The sequence below is a fragment of the Aedes albopictus genome, chromosome 1 (genome assembly GCF_035046485.1).
Source record: "Aedes albopictus strain Foshan chromosome 1, AalbF5, whole genome shotgun sequence".
NCBI classification, from domain to species: Eukaryota; Metazoa; Arthropoda; class Insecta; order Diptera; family Culicidae; genus Aedes; species Aedes albopictus.
In genome coordinates this window covers 212,539,828-212,554,181 of record NC_085136.1, presented here as the reverse complement: position 1 = coordinate 212,554,181, position 14,354 = coordinate 212,539,828, and the positions used below count along the sequence as shown (strand labels likewise).

At 37.9% G+C, this 14,354-nt stretch overlaps 1 long non-coding RNA gene across 1 annotated transcript; it reads left to right on the top strand.

The window, feature by feature from the left end:
* The first annotated feature begins 11,512 nt into the window (after positions 1-11,512).
* Positions 11,513-13,304, top strand: LOC134286622 (uncharacterized). Its single transcript, XR_009996912.1, has 3 exons — positions 11,513-12,509; positions 12,589-12,762; positions 12,823-13,304. It is a non-coding gene; the product is annotated as an uncharacterized LOC134286622 (long non-coding RNA).
* Positions 13,305-14,354: the final 1,050 nt, after the last annotated feature.

Sequence of the window (14,354 nt, the reverse complement as noted above, 5' to 3'; positions counted from 1 at the left end):
ATTTGAAGTGTGTAATAAATGTATACGTTGTAATTGAATACAGTTGTTAGTAAACATTTCTATGAAAGAAAGATTCTCACATTGGCGACGAGAAGGTGAACACTACGTGTGAGCAGTGAGTATAGTTCAGTTTGATTGGTTCCACCCGTGGTTGCAGCAGGAAGCTAAAAGTGATTGGAAAGTGTTTTGATTCGTTGATTACGGTGCCGAATTCTCTGCTATTTAATCAGGTAAATACATCACTTTGAGCATGAGTCTTATGATGATCTATAAATGTGCAATTTCTACGGTTCTGATAAGTGTTGATAAAGTAGTTCTTGAGAAGAATTGGCTTAAATGCCGGATGTATTCTGGTTCACATAAAACAAGTGGACAATGGCCGTGAAAGGCGGATGAATAAATGTGTGCAACTTGCTAATGGAGGCGATTGATGCCAATTAGGGCAATAGAACCAGTTAAGGTGGAAGGAGCCGATCAAGGCGATAGATTTTAAGATAATTTAGAGCCGTAGAAGGCGAGTTTAGCCATGTAAGGCGGATGATGCCGTTGAAGGCGGAAAATGTAAACACAACAAGGGGTAGTCACTCTACACGAAAAAAAATTTCCATATGGAATATATAAGAAAATGTTATACATTTTTGCCATTTCGTTTTCCTAATGAAGCTCATCTGAGTGCGTTATATGAAACATAACATACGATAAATAAAAAGTATAAGTTTTAACTTATGAATGTAATTCGTTCTTTGTAATAATTTGTATTAGAATTTCCTCATAGATTGTATGCATTTAACCTAATAATGCATTTAATCTATTATCGTATATTTTGTTTAAAATTCCTAATATTTTACTTTTTTCCTTATTTTTACTAAAACAATTATTTTTCGATTCGTTCATAATTTATTTAATATAATCAACATAGTATGAACTATATATACTAACAAAGACGTAAGAGTTGATCCAATTTTTAAAACCTTGCTCATCACACGTTCCGGATACGGGTTTCACCGCCTTTAGCCTGCCGGTATGACGAGAAGCAGCGTAGCCGACCACTCCGGCAGGAAACAAACGGGTTGCAGTGCCTCAGTTATCCAGAGTGGCAAAGGGCAGCGGAGCAGCAGGGATCCTCATTCCGGCAATGGGTAATGCAGCCTTTGTAAGCCGGATCACAAAGAAGTAGCAGTGCCAGCCGGAATCTTTGTGTCGGCAGCAAAGAAGTGGGTGATACTTCTCTTAGTTTGGCGGAGTATCGAGGAGAAGCGGAACCTGCTGGGATCTCCATTCCGGGAGCGGGTGGCGCCGCTTTTCACCAGTTGGAACACCGAGGAGTAGTGAAGTCAGCTGGAATCTCCGCTCCGGCTGCAACCAAGCGAGTGGGTCTGCCATCTGTTTTGTGAGGGAGCCTGTTGACAAAAAAATGCTGAATAAGTTAAAGGCACAAAATTAAGTAGTTCAACACCTACCGTGATCTCCGAGCGTGTTTCGCAGGCTCAAAAAACTCCTATTATATTGCCGGCGGCTAAATACAACATGCCATGATGGCCCACGTTGGAAAAAATCTGGCGCCGTTTGGTTTTTGCCATTCAAAACAAAACCTTAGAGAATTTATTAGTAAAATCTTATACTTCTCTAGCCATAACACAAAACTTATACATGGTATAAGGAAATGTTATGGCTATTAAAAGGTCATTGCATGAACACAATTAGTTGTCTTTATGAAATCAATAACGTAGTATCTAATGAAAAACATTATTCAATCTTCATAAATAAAAACATTAAAATATTTTTCGTGTACACAGTGTGCCTTGGGCACACCGGGCACACCAGTGGCACCGGCAGGCACAAATTCACACGCTAACCATAATGGCGGCTGCTATAAAAATGCTGACAGTTGTGCCCCAGATTGAACTGAAATTATGAAACAAAATCTCAGCAATCTTTGTAGGCAAGAAAAAAAAACATCAGCTGTCAAGTGATCAAAAATTTGACCACAATAATTAGGATTTTTTTTAATTTAATTTTTTATTCTACATTTTAGGCAAGGTTTAATGCACGAAACCTAGGATTACAAAACAAGCCAATAGCTTCCGGGGTGGTCATTCAACTTTTTGAGGCCCGATTCAAAACTCCCAACTCCACAGTTACCAAAATGTAGGCGTTTTAAGCTTCCGATGGATAACGACACTTTAAAAGCAATTTTGAATCCTGCATCCGACTCCTGCATTACTTCATTAAGCCTTTGTGTCACGAAACTTGTACCAAGGCGTATACTAATTCGAGGAAACTCGTCGATTGGATTGTGAGCGCCTACAGGGAGCTCAATTTGCTAACACCCCTACGATCGGAAGCTTGATATCTATGTTTCCCGCTCTAGAAAGTTTGATGCGGATCTCTCTAGAAAGGGTTTGAATCGGAATCGAAATTATGATCGGTCACACGATCAGAAAATCAATTCTAGCAAGGTTTTTAATTCTCTACCATTAGAACCATCTCAAATAATCCATATTTAACATTCTTTATTTTTTTCAACTCAGAGTACGGGAAACTAGGGGAGAATGTTGTAAGCTCATTCATCACAACTCTCATATTGAAATGACTTATGCTGGGGGTACCCAAGCGAAGCGCAAATCTGGCTGGCTGGTTTCACGAATTTAGAAAGGAGTGCAGGAGGTATGGAAAAATGACAACTGGATGAATGCTTCGGGTGAAAAAGATCGTGGTGGGGATGAAGGGAGACAGCATTAGCGAGCACGCAATCTTTTGGTTACAAAAACCACGTTGAGCCGAAATACACGGGATTTTCTGAAATCGTGATCGTTAGCCGTTTATACAGCATACGGCTGTACCCGCATGAACAAATCACACTTGGGCCATCATCCCCAGACTGGATCTGACCTTTCGATCGGTGATCCTGCTCATTGGGAGCCCTTGCAAGTACGCTTTCGTAAAAACGTTTGCCCGAACGGCCATTTGGACCTGCTGTGGGATCAATCAAACTAAAGCCCTTGGCATCACCATCGAAGTCATCATCACCACCGTCGAGGTCTCCTCCTCCGCCTTCGAAGCCGCCAATGCCGGAAATTTACCCTCGTCAATACGCCCTGAGACCCGGAATCTAAGAGATCTTGAATGACCACCCCGGAAACTGTCGTTTGCTTAAGCAGCCTTGGGGTTTTCTCCGGTTCCCAATAGGTATTAGAAACTATTGTTTGTTTTTTACATAAAACCATGCCTAAAATCTATATATATAAAAATGCAGTGGCATACGTGGGACCGCGCATAACTTGCAAACAGGTGGTCCGATTTGGGTCGTCTAAGTTTTGTTCTGTTAGTTTTCACCCAAGGAAGGTTTATGAGGCCTAAAACATGGGAAAATTGAGAGTTTTTGAAAATCGGGTTTTCATACATTTTGAACGGGGACTTGGGCGCTTGGCTAGGGACTTGAAACGTTAAAAAACGCAGTAGGCAAGACAGAGTTTGCCGGGTTCAGCTAGTATAAAATAAAATATAAAAAAATGAAAATTTTCAAAAAAAATCATCCAATTATTGCGGTAGTATTTTTGGATCACTTGACAGCTGATTATTTTTTCTTGGCTTAAGATTGCTGAGATTTTGGTTCATAATTTCAGTTCAGGCTGGGTACAACTGTCAGCATTTTTTATAGCAGCAGTCATTATGGTAGAAATCTGGATGGAGCCTCGGCACACTAGGGCACACCAGTGCACACTGGTAGGCACATTAAAAAAACGTAGGCACAAATGAAGTGTGTAGAGTGACTACCCCTTGAAACACAATCAAGTTTAACATTTAGGCTTAAATGCCGTAAGCAGTTAGTTAATCACTAATGTTTTCTTACAGCAAAATGGATCGATGGGAAATTCAGCCATTTCTTTACAAGGCGCTACCACCAAATGAGATTCGCGGACAATGGATCAAATGGAAGAGGAACTTTGATTACATTGTTACCGCAAGTGGTGAGAAGGATAAAACTAAATTAAAATACTTGTTGCTGGCAAGAGCAGGAACCGATGTGCAAGATGTTTTCCAATCGATTCCGGATGCGGATGTTACAGAAGATGCTGAGAAAGGAGTTGATCCATACCAGGTAGGACGACATTTCTCATAAATATGTAGCGTATCATTAATAGGCTCATGATTTTAGGTTGCCTTGGAAAAGCTAGATGAATATTTCGCTCCCAAGCATCACGAGTCGATGGAACGAAATGTATTTTGGACATTGAAGCCTGATCCAAATGAAAATTTGGAGAAATTCATGCTTAGAGCCCGCGAACAAGCCTATAAATGCAATTTTGGAGCCACTGTTCAAGAAAGCCGGGATATATGCGTGATTGACAAGACCAATCTGTGAAATATCAGGCTAGCCAGATGACTGCTGGTCCCAGTTCCGGTCCTTCTAGTATGTCGATACCAAGTACCTCTTCTGACGTGAATCGTCTTCAGACGGATACAAATGTGCGCCGTGGTCATGTAGAGTGTGGACGTTGTGGGAGGAAGGGACACTTTGCAAATGATCCCAAATGTCCTGCGCGCGACAAGGAGTGTCATCTTTGTAAGCGAGTCGGCCACTATGCGAAAAAGTGTAAGACAAGCAGCATGAAGGGTACAGGATCTCGTCCGGTTGCGGGAAATCTTCAGCGTCCATCACAGCGGGTATCAAATCGAGTTCGGAAAATATCGGATGAACAAGTTGAGAATGAGCAGGTTGACGAGAAACCGAAAAGTTTTATTTTTGCGATTGGTGATGGAGACGAGTTCATTTGGATAAAAATAGGCGGTGTCATGACCCAAATACTGATCGATTCGGGTAGCAACAAGAACATCATTGATGGCGAAACGTGGAATCGTTTGAAAGCGCAAGGTGTTGAAATAAGGAATGCGACTACAAAAGTCGATCATCAGTTCTGCGGCTATGGAATAGAAGCAAAACCAATGAAGGTACTCGGGATGTTTGATTCAACAGTGGAACTACAGGACGAAAGTCAGCTGGTCAATCAGGAAGCTCGTTTCTACGTTGTTCAGGATGGAAATCAACCTCTCCTGGGGAAAGAAACTGCGAAAGATCTGAACGTGCTGCGCCTTGGTTTACCGAAGCAACAAGTTGACGTCAACAAGGTTTGTAAATTAGAATAGCCTAAAAGAATATTTCTTGTTCATATATTTTTTCATGTTCACATGTTTATTTAAGATTGTATGCAAAACAGCATTTCCAAAAATAAAGAACATCAAATTACACATTCCTATTGATTCATCGGTAACTCCAATAGCTCAGCATGTCAGAAGACCACCACTGGCATTGCTCGGTCGGATTGAAGATAAACTAGACCAGTTGGAAGCCGCGGAGATAATCGAGAAGGTTGATGGGTACAGTGGGTGGGTCTCCCCACTGGTAGTCATAGTTAAAGATAACGGCGACCTCAGACTTTGTGTGGATATGAGGTTGGCAAACAAAGCTGTTAAACGTGAATACCATTTGATGCCAACCATAGATGATTTTCTGCCTCGGTTTAAGTCAGCCAAATTTTTCTCACGATTGGACATTAAGGATGCATTCCATCAAATCGAGCTTGAAGAATCTTCTCGTTCAATAACAACGTTCATTACTCATCGCGGAATGTACCGTTATAGGCGATTAATGTTTGGAATTAGCTGTGCCCCTGAAATGTTCCAAAAAATTTTAGAGCAACTTTTGGCAAACTGTGAAAACGTTATAAATTTCATCGATGATATCTTCGTGTTTGGATCGGATGCAGAAGAACATGATCGTTGTTTGGAGCAAGTCCTGAATGTTCTGAAGAGGCATAACGTGTTACTAAATTCTAAGAAATGCTTGTTCAAAGTTACTGTAGAGTACGAGATATTCGGAGTTCGTATGAATTAAGAATAACTAAAGTTTAAATAATATTCATGAACTCGCACTCCGTGTTTATTATTGTTCCACTTCCTGTCATCCACCGAGCCTAACTGCCTCATCGTGTCAATGCCTACTATGATCTTTACAATCTCCATTTCTATGCGTAGTGTTAGATCCTACAACCCCCCCTTACTTTTATTATGATAATGTGGTGTGGTGTATTGTGTTTTATAATTTGTGGTTCTTCCTTCGTTTCACTCACTTGTCCTCGTCATCAAACCTAGGCTCTCTTGTTTATTTTTTTTATGTAATTACTTCTTAATATTCTCTACCTTTATGCAAACCAATTTCTATTAAAGTGTCACTACCATAATTAGTACTCTAGTTAATGTCCTACTATCACCCATTAATAGTGTTATCACTTAACTTCCTAAATCATTATTCTAGTTTCTGACATTATTCTTTGAATTGTTTAAAACAATGCTTCAATCGACCTGCCCTGTAACGTCTAGTTAGCATGTTGCATAAAACACTGGATTCATGTTACGTATACGTTTCACCTACGGATTCCTCGTTGGGCGTCATGACCATGTTACGGCGTTGTTAGTAATTGCATCATCAATGTTTGCGTATCATAACTTCCGCGCCGAATCGTATGCTCCGCTCTCTTCCCATTCACAAAAGACTTCATGATCTGCCGCTATAATAAAAATTCCAAGTTAATAAACTCATATTTAAACTCTTCACTTCATGTGTATAATGAAGATCCATTATTTCACAATATCCACGTATGTTTCTGTTTCTTCTTTTCTCGAGGTTTAGATGCTCCAATTCCTTCTGCCATCGAATCTGTAAAAGTTGTTGCTAAAAACCGTTATTAAATTATTGCATTTCTATTGCTCTTAATTTTTTTTTTCTAGTTTCTTTATTTATAGCTAAAAAAATGTACCTTTTTTTATTTTTTTTTTAGTGGATCCCAAATCGATGGGAATAAATGGAAGAATCTGTTTTGATTAGAGCATATACGAATTTCTCGTTGATACATTACCAATAAGTTCCCTTAAATGTTCCTCAGTATTATTCCTCTTTTACGTGACTTTAAATGTAACTTTAACGTTTACCAATGTTAATTAACTTTAAACTAAAAATGTATATCAATAAAATTTGAATTTGAAAATATGGAATTATTATCAGTCTTTGATCATCTGGCACTCATAATTAAATAGAATGAGTTTCGCTGACAAATGAAACAATTTTATATATTTTATATAATTAAAATAATCTAAATTCTATGAACAAACATTGTATTCATAAGAACAAGTTGTCATTAACAAATCCATAAAATTTATTTCTTATATTGCATTAAAACTTTAGATCTGCTGCGTTCATAATTATAAACAATGATGCTTATAGAAATTCACCAATGAGTTTCAATACTTGCATCCTTGTGTTTGTACTTCTTTTTATTAAACCTTGGACAGACTGGTGGTATTCGTACCATATTTAATTTTCTTAAAATTATGACTCTTGCACTTTGCTAATTGTCGATTCAATGACAACCATTTCCAATGGGATTTATCAACTCTTACTGGTTCATAAAATCTTATACACACGAGTTAGTCGTTTCCACTCAGTTATTTATTATAATCTCTGCCAATTGAAGAACAATTTCTTGAACATTTCTGATGAATACTAAACAATTGTATCGTTACAATCACCAAATGTTTCTTCGAACGTCGCTAGGAAAATCACTAAAACACTTTATTCAATAAACGAACTACAATTGGTTTAATCACAATAATCTCTTGAACAATACATCAACAAGCCTTTGGTCAAACTATTGGTTCAAAATATGAAATACAAAATAGGGAATACTTTCGTTTGAAATGATACTAATTTAAATAAACTCATTTCTTTTTTTAACACTATTGGTTCTATTTCCACAATCCAATGAATACTATTTGTTCAACAGTAGTTTTTTTGAACACTACAGGTTCAACATCTATTCTCCTAATGCTATAGTCTCAGTTACAATCCTTAAAAGCTACTGATTTGAATACAATAATCTTTCGACCGCTACTGGTTTGACACCAGCAACTTTTTCTACTGCTGCTGATTTGATTTCAAACATTTTTCGAACAACGCTAGTTGGTTTTCAACACTTCTTCTAACCTTACTGGCTTAATTTCACAACTCCTTCAAACGCTACTAGTTCAATCGCAACAATTCTTTGAGCGATACTGGTTCGATTTCAACAACTGCTGTGAACGCTAGAGGTTCGATTACAACATTCCTTAGACTTCTGCTAGTTCGGTTTCAACAATTTTTTTTTTTTTTGAACGCAACTGGTTCGATGTCAACAATCCTTCGAACGCTACTGGTTCAATTTCAACAATCCTTCGAACGCAACTAGTTCGATTTCAACGATCCTTCAAACGCTACTGGTTCGATGTCAATAATCCTTCGAACGCAATTGGTTCGATGTCAACGATCTTTCAACGCTACTGGTTCGATTTCAACAATCCTTCGAACGCTACTGGTTTGATGTCAACAGTCCTTCGAACGCAACTGGTTCGATTTCAATATTCCTTCGAACGCAACTGGTTCGATTTCAGCAATCCTTCGAACGCTACTGGTTCGATTTCAACAATCTTTCGAACGCTACAGGTTCGATTTCAATATTCCTTCGAACGCAACTGGTTCGATTTCAGCAATCCTTCGAACGCAACTGGTTCGATTTCAATATTCCTTCGAACGCAACTGGTTCGATTTCAGCAATCCTTCGAACGCAACTGGTTCGATTTCAATATTCCTTCGAACGCAACTGGTTCGATTTTAGCAATCCTTCGAACGCAACTGGTTCGATTTTAGCAATCCTTCGAACGCAACTGGTTCGATTTCAATATTCCTTCGAACGCAACTGGTTCGATTTCAACAATCCTTCGAACGCTACTGGTTCGATTTCAATATTCCTTCGAACGCAACTGGTTCGATTTCAGCAATCCTTCGAACGCTACTGGTTTGATGTCAACAGTCCTTCGAACGCAACTGGTTCGATTTCAATATTCCTTCGAACGCAACTGGTTCGATTTCAGCAATCCTTCGAACGCTACTGGTTCGATTTCAATATTCCTTCGAACGCAACTGGTTCGATTTCAGCAATCCTTCGAACGCAACTGGTTCGATTTCAATATTCCTTCGAACGCAACTGGTTCGATTTCAGCAATCCTTCGAACGCAACTGGTTCGATTTCAATATTCCTTCGAACGTAACTGGTTCGATTTTAGCAATCCTTCGAACGCAACTGGTTCGATTTTAGCAATCCTTCGAACGCAACTGGTTCGATTTCAATATTCCTTCGAACGCAACTGGTTCGATTTCAACAATCCTTCGAACGCTACTGGTTCGATTTCAATATTCCTTCGAACGCAACTGGTTCGATTTCAGCAATCCTTCGAACGCTACTGGTTCGATTTCAGCAATCCTTCGAACGCTACTGGTTCGATTTCAACAATCCTTCGAACGCTACTGGTTCGATTTCACCAATCCTTCGAACGCAACTGGTTCGGTTTCAAGAATTAAGAACTCCAATAATTCTTTCTGATCATGAAAACTACTCATCCAAATTAATCCACAAACACCACTAATCAATTCCCATACTTGATCGTACCTGGATAAGTTTAAATCAATAAACTCAAATAGCGGATTCATATCTGTAGACAAAATAAATTACACATCAAATCATAAACGCAATTCACTCTTTCTAACCAGCCAGTGGCTGAAGGTTACGATATTAAAAATATTCACTCTTTCTAATCTATGATCGCTCGCTACTCATTCATTCATATAAATCCGTAAACACAACTTATGCATTCTAATACACGAATGCAATGATTCATTCTAATCAGTACACGTACTTCATCTCAAATTCTCAAATGATTTATTTTAGTCCGTAAACGATAATGCATTCTTCTAAAACTTTGAACACTACTCATTCATCCTTATTAATCGTACTGGCTAGTTTCAATCCTTGAATAACGTTTAAACGTTACTACAAAACCATGGTTCATTCCAATTCATGCATGCAAATCAGTTTATTGTAACCCAATTACTGATTTATTTAACTAAAGCAAGCCTCCTGTACAGGTTTTTTTTTTAATTTATTTTTTTAATAGAAAGGAGCACTTCCACAATTATTAACTGACAGCTTCCTCTGCTAATGATCATTTTCCATGTGTATATCGAGTGGCAGAAACTAAAATACTGTATGCCCCAGGAAATCTTGGAAATTTCCTTTATAAAAAGTTTCTGGATCAATCGGGAATCGAACCCGTCAGTGATCGTCACTCTCTGCATGGACATAATTTTCATCACGAGTTATTTTCATAATTTCAAATTATTGTTAATTAAGTAACATGAGCTCAACACTTCCTGCAAAACAACATCATACTCATATTTTATTTGTTAGTCTTGTAACAAAACTATTATTAAAAGAACAATCCTAATTAATTTCCAAGATACTTTTAGGCTCTTCAGTAGACATGTTTATGGCATTTTTTTATTTACAGCTGCCATAAACTTCATTCCTACATAAAACATGTTAAAACTTATATATAACTTGCCATTATCCCAAGCTCATTTACAGCCTTTTTTAGGTTGCAACAGAAAATAAGAGATAATCAGTGCAATGACCCCTTCATTAAGCATAGACTAAAACAACTTCCTCTTATTTTCATACCGATATTGAGACTTATCATTAGTTCACTCATGGGTAAATAGAATGTAAATAATTTACAAAAATGTAAAGAAATAATGTTCTTCGGAGTTGAACGATATAAACCCCTCTAGCTAACATATTAATTTGCTCATTACCTCAATCACCAATTATCAAATAGAATGAATTGCAAAGAATAACATTTGTAAAGCTTACCCGTGCGTATCCAGTGCAGTACTATCGTTTTTAAAATGTTTGAATAAAACCCTATCCAGTTGCGCTTGCACACTACAGATTTGAATTTATTGCTAATCCCGTTGTCACGTTAACATTTGTTCTCAAATACTAACTATACACCTACCTCCATTAATACATTGCTTTCAATTTGGAATCAATCATTATTCAGTCTAAACATTGAAAATATAAAGAGCACTTGCATTCATAATTGCTTATGAACCAGATTCAAAAGTCAACACGCTGTCCGGCATCGCCACTCATCTTTGAACAACACTAAGACGCAGACAGCGCAGGGGAATGAAATTATCACTTTGATTTATACGTCTTTCACTGTTTATCCTCGTCGCCATTTGTAGAGTACGAGATATTCGGAGTTCGTATGAATTAAGAATAACTAAAGTTTAAATAATATTCATGAACTCGCACTCCGTGTTTATTATTGTTCCACTTCCTGTCATCCACCGAGCCTAACTGCCTCATCGTGTCAATGCCTACTATGATCTTTACAATCTCCATTTCTATGCGTAGTGTTAGATCCTACAGTTACTGAACTAGATTTCTTAGGACATCATGTGTCAGACGCAGGAATAAAACCAGCGGATGAAAAAGTCGCGGTACTGAAGGCCTTCAGAGTTCCTAAAAATGCTGAAGAATTAAGAAGTTTTCTTGGGTTGGTCACGTATGTGGGAAGATTCTTACCGGACCCAACTAACAATCGCAAGCCGCAAACCAGCATGCATGCTGAATTGTTGCTTTATAATAGTAATGATAGCTGAACTAAAATTATGCTGTACACATTACTGTACAAATGTTTTTTCAATTGAAAAAGTAGCCAATGTTCAACCTTTCGTATCGGTATCAACAATTATAAATTTTAACACTTTTCAAGCGTTTAATAATATTTTTATTCGACTTGCAGTTATTTCCCCGCATAGACAAATACAGTTTGCCATACGGTCTGAACAGTAAACGTGTTCTAAATAGTATGGTTAATGTGTCACATATTGTTGTTCTTATGTTCAACAATATTAAACTGAAAGCTATGTACCGTAAATAACAGTATGGATAGCCCATACCAAGCGTTACCAATATGTTACATTGTGCATACATTGTGAAACAGTATATAAATGGGAACTTGAATTGAATAATTGCAATATGAAATCACAATATAGCATACGGTTGATTATTACGCTTGCACAGCGCACTCACACCTGTTCATTTCACCATACATTACTGCTGTTCAACATTATGACAAAAAGTTACACGTGTTTGTAATTGTGATCGACTTGTATCGTGGTGTTTCTTATTTTCTCGCGGAATATTTTATAAAAGCCTGTTCAAGATAACGCAAAGTTCGAGAAAATTTTATGCGATTTCTATTTGATTTGTTTCTATAATCCGATTAGCAATATTTTTCATTATTTTTATTATATTTTATAGTATCAGCACATGTACTATAATAGCACAGAGAAAAAGACGTAAAGAAGTGAAGTGAATCTCTGAACAAAAAAAAACAATTGTTTTTGATTGCATTGCGTATAGGACCGTTTCAAATGTTACGCGAGTTTCGCATAACAACAACTAAAATGTGACATCATCATCGCGGGAAAACGAAAGAAACGCCAGGAACTCAAATTCGCCAAGAAAATGAAAATTCAGCCTCCACCCAGAAGAAGTAGGATCTTGAAGGTGAGTTAATTTTTGTGGATCGAATATTCTAGCATTATTACTTCTATTTTCATCGGGAATTTCATCCATCTGATTGCAGGTAAGCCCGGTATGCCATCGTCGGGTACTCGGAAGATCTGTGCCAGATCTGCTGCTAAAGGGCGATCCTGGAACTAGTTCTAAACAGATCAACGGATCTGGGTGTTTATGGCGTCTTTCGGAATATCCGCGACAACTCGGAACCGATGTCGGAACTGCGTTATGGATGGAAGTGGTAAGCTTTTCACCATTTATTCTAATACAAAAACTTTAACATTTTATCCTATGTGTGTAGGAATTTTCCCTCGAATTGTGTGCAAGCCGGGCATGATAGCTCACTCGGAACTGACCGACCGACTTCGGCAAGGAAGAGTCATCAGGCAACAGTTTCGATGACGATGAGGATGAATTAGAACTACCTATTTTGAACAACCAGCACCGGCGAAAGCTGCAGGCTCGACTGTAGGGAAAAAATGTCAGCTCCAGCAGCTAAACCTACAGCATCTGTGACTGCCAAGCGACCAGTTCCGGCCAACAAGCAAGTCGAGTAAAAACTCTTGCAAGGAGAAAGAGGAACAACCACAGACGAATTTATCTTCGTTTGTGGAACAACTGCTTTTGAAGAAACTGTGGTGGTGATGGCGGTGACTTCTGCCAAGAAAAATGAGGAAACCTCCAGTGTGGATTCGCCGGATTCCGACGCGGAGTCTAAGGAGAAACTATTGCGGTCTCGGTCAACGGAAAAAGGATGAAGAAGAGAAGGTAGTGATGTTGAATAGGAAGGTCCATAATAAAATAACTTATAAAATGATTCATCAAATTTGATTGTTTTTTTTTTTAATTCAAGTGAATGATAGCTCCGTTTATAAGTTAAAAAATTCCAATCCAGGTTTTAGTTAGTACAATCATCAAAAGCTCAGGTTTTACATAAAAAACCGAACAACTTGTGATGGTTATGCTGGATTAGCCTTTTTGGAATTTTTCAACTTAAAAACGGAACCATCAGCTTATTTAATTTTTATATTTATTTATTCTTATTTAATGGTTTCAACATAGATGAACAATATTACATACGGTTAAAATACCCCTAAATACAGTAAATCAACAATAGCACATACATTGTTCGTTTTTATTCCCAGTTTATTGTACAACTGTCCACAAACTGTTTGATTTACAGTGGATCGGAGCAAAAAATGGATAGTATACTGACCATCTGGAGTACTGTTTTCGAAAAAATTTGTTCGAGCAAATCGGCGTTTTTTTATTGTAACATAACTTAACCGCCTATCCCACATATTGTAATTTACTCGAGAACCATCTGTGGAACTGTTGAATACATTCATGGTACGGTTGACTTATTGTTGCTTTGGATGCTATACGATACTGTTGAGATTCTGTAATAAATTGTTGCTGACAGTATGATAAACAGTACTAGTATTGTTCATGGTTATGCGGGTCTTTACAAAATAGTTTAACAAGACCTTTTTCTGCTTCTTGTCAAGTACATGCAAAAATTAGAACATGTATCTGTACAATGTGTTTTCCACAAGTCAAATAAGCGCTTTCGTTTCATCATACTTCGACTCAGTGTACAGGATGAAAAACACGTGTTTTACTGAACAGCAGCTGAATTAACGTGTTCTTCAGTTGTTAACCATAAACAGAACATTATTCACCACTGCTGAATAGGAGTCAAAGTGTAATCATTATACAACCACGGGAAGTTTATGTTTTGATTTGAGCGCGTCAATTCATCATCTCTAGGATGGCGCAGATAGGAAGGCAAGCGGCTGGCAATCGATGGGTCTCGAGTTCGAATCTTGATTT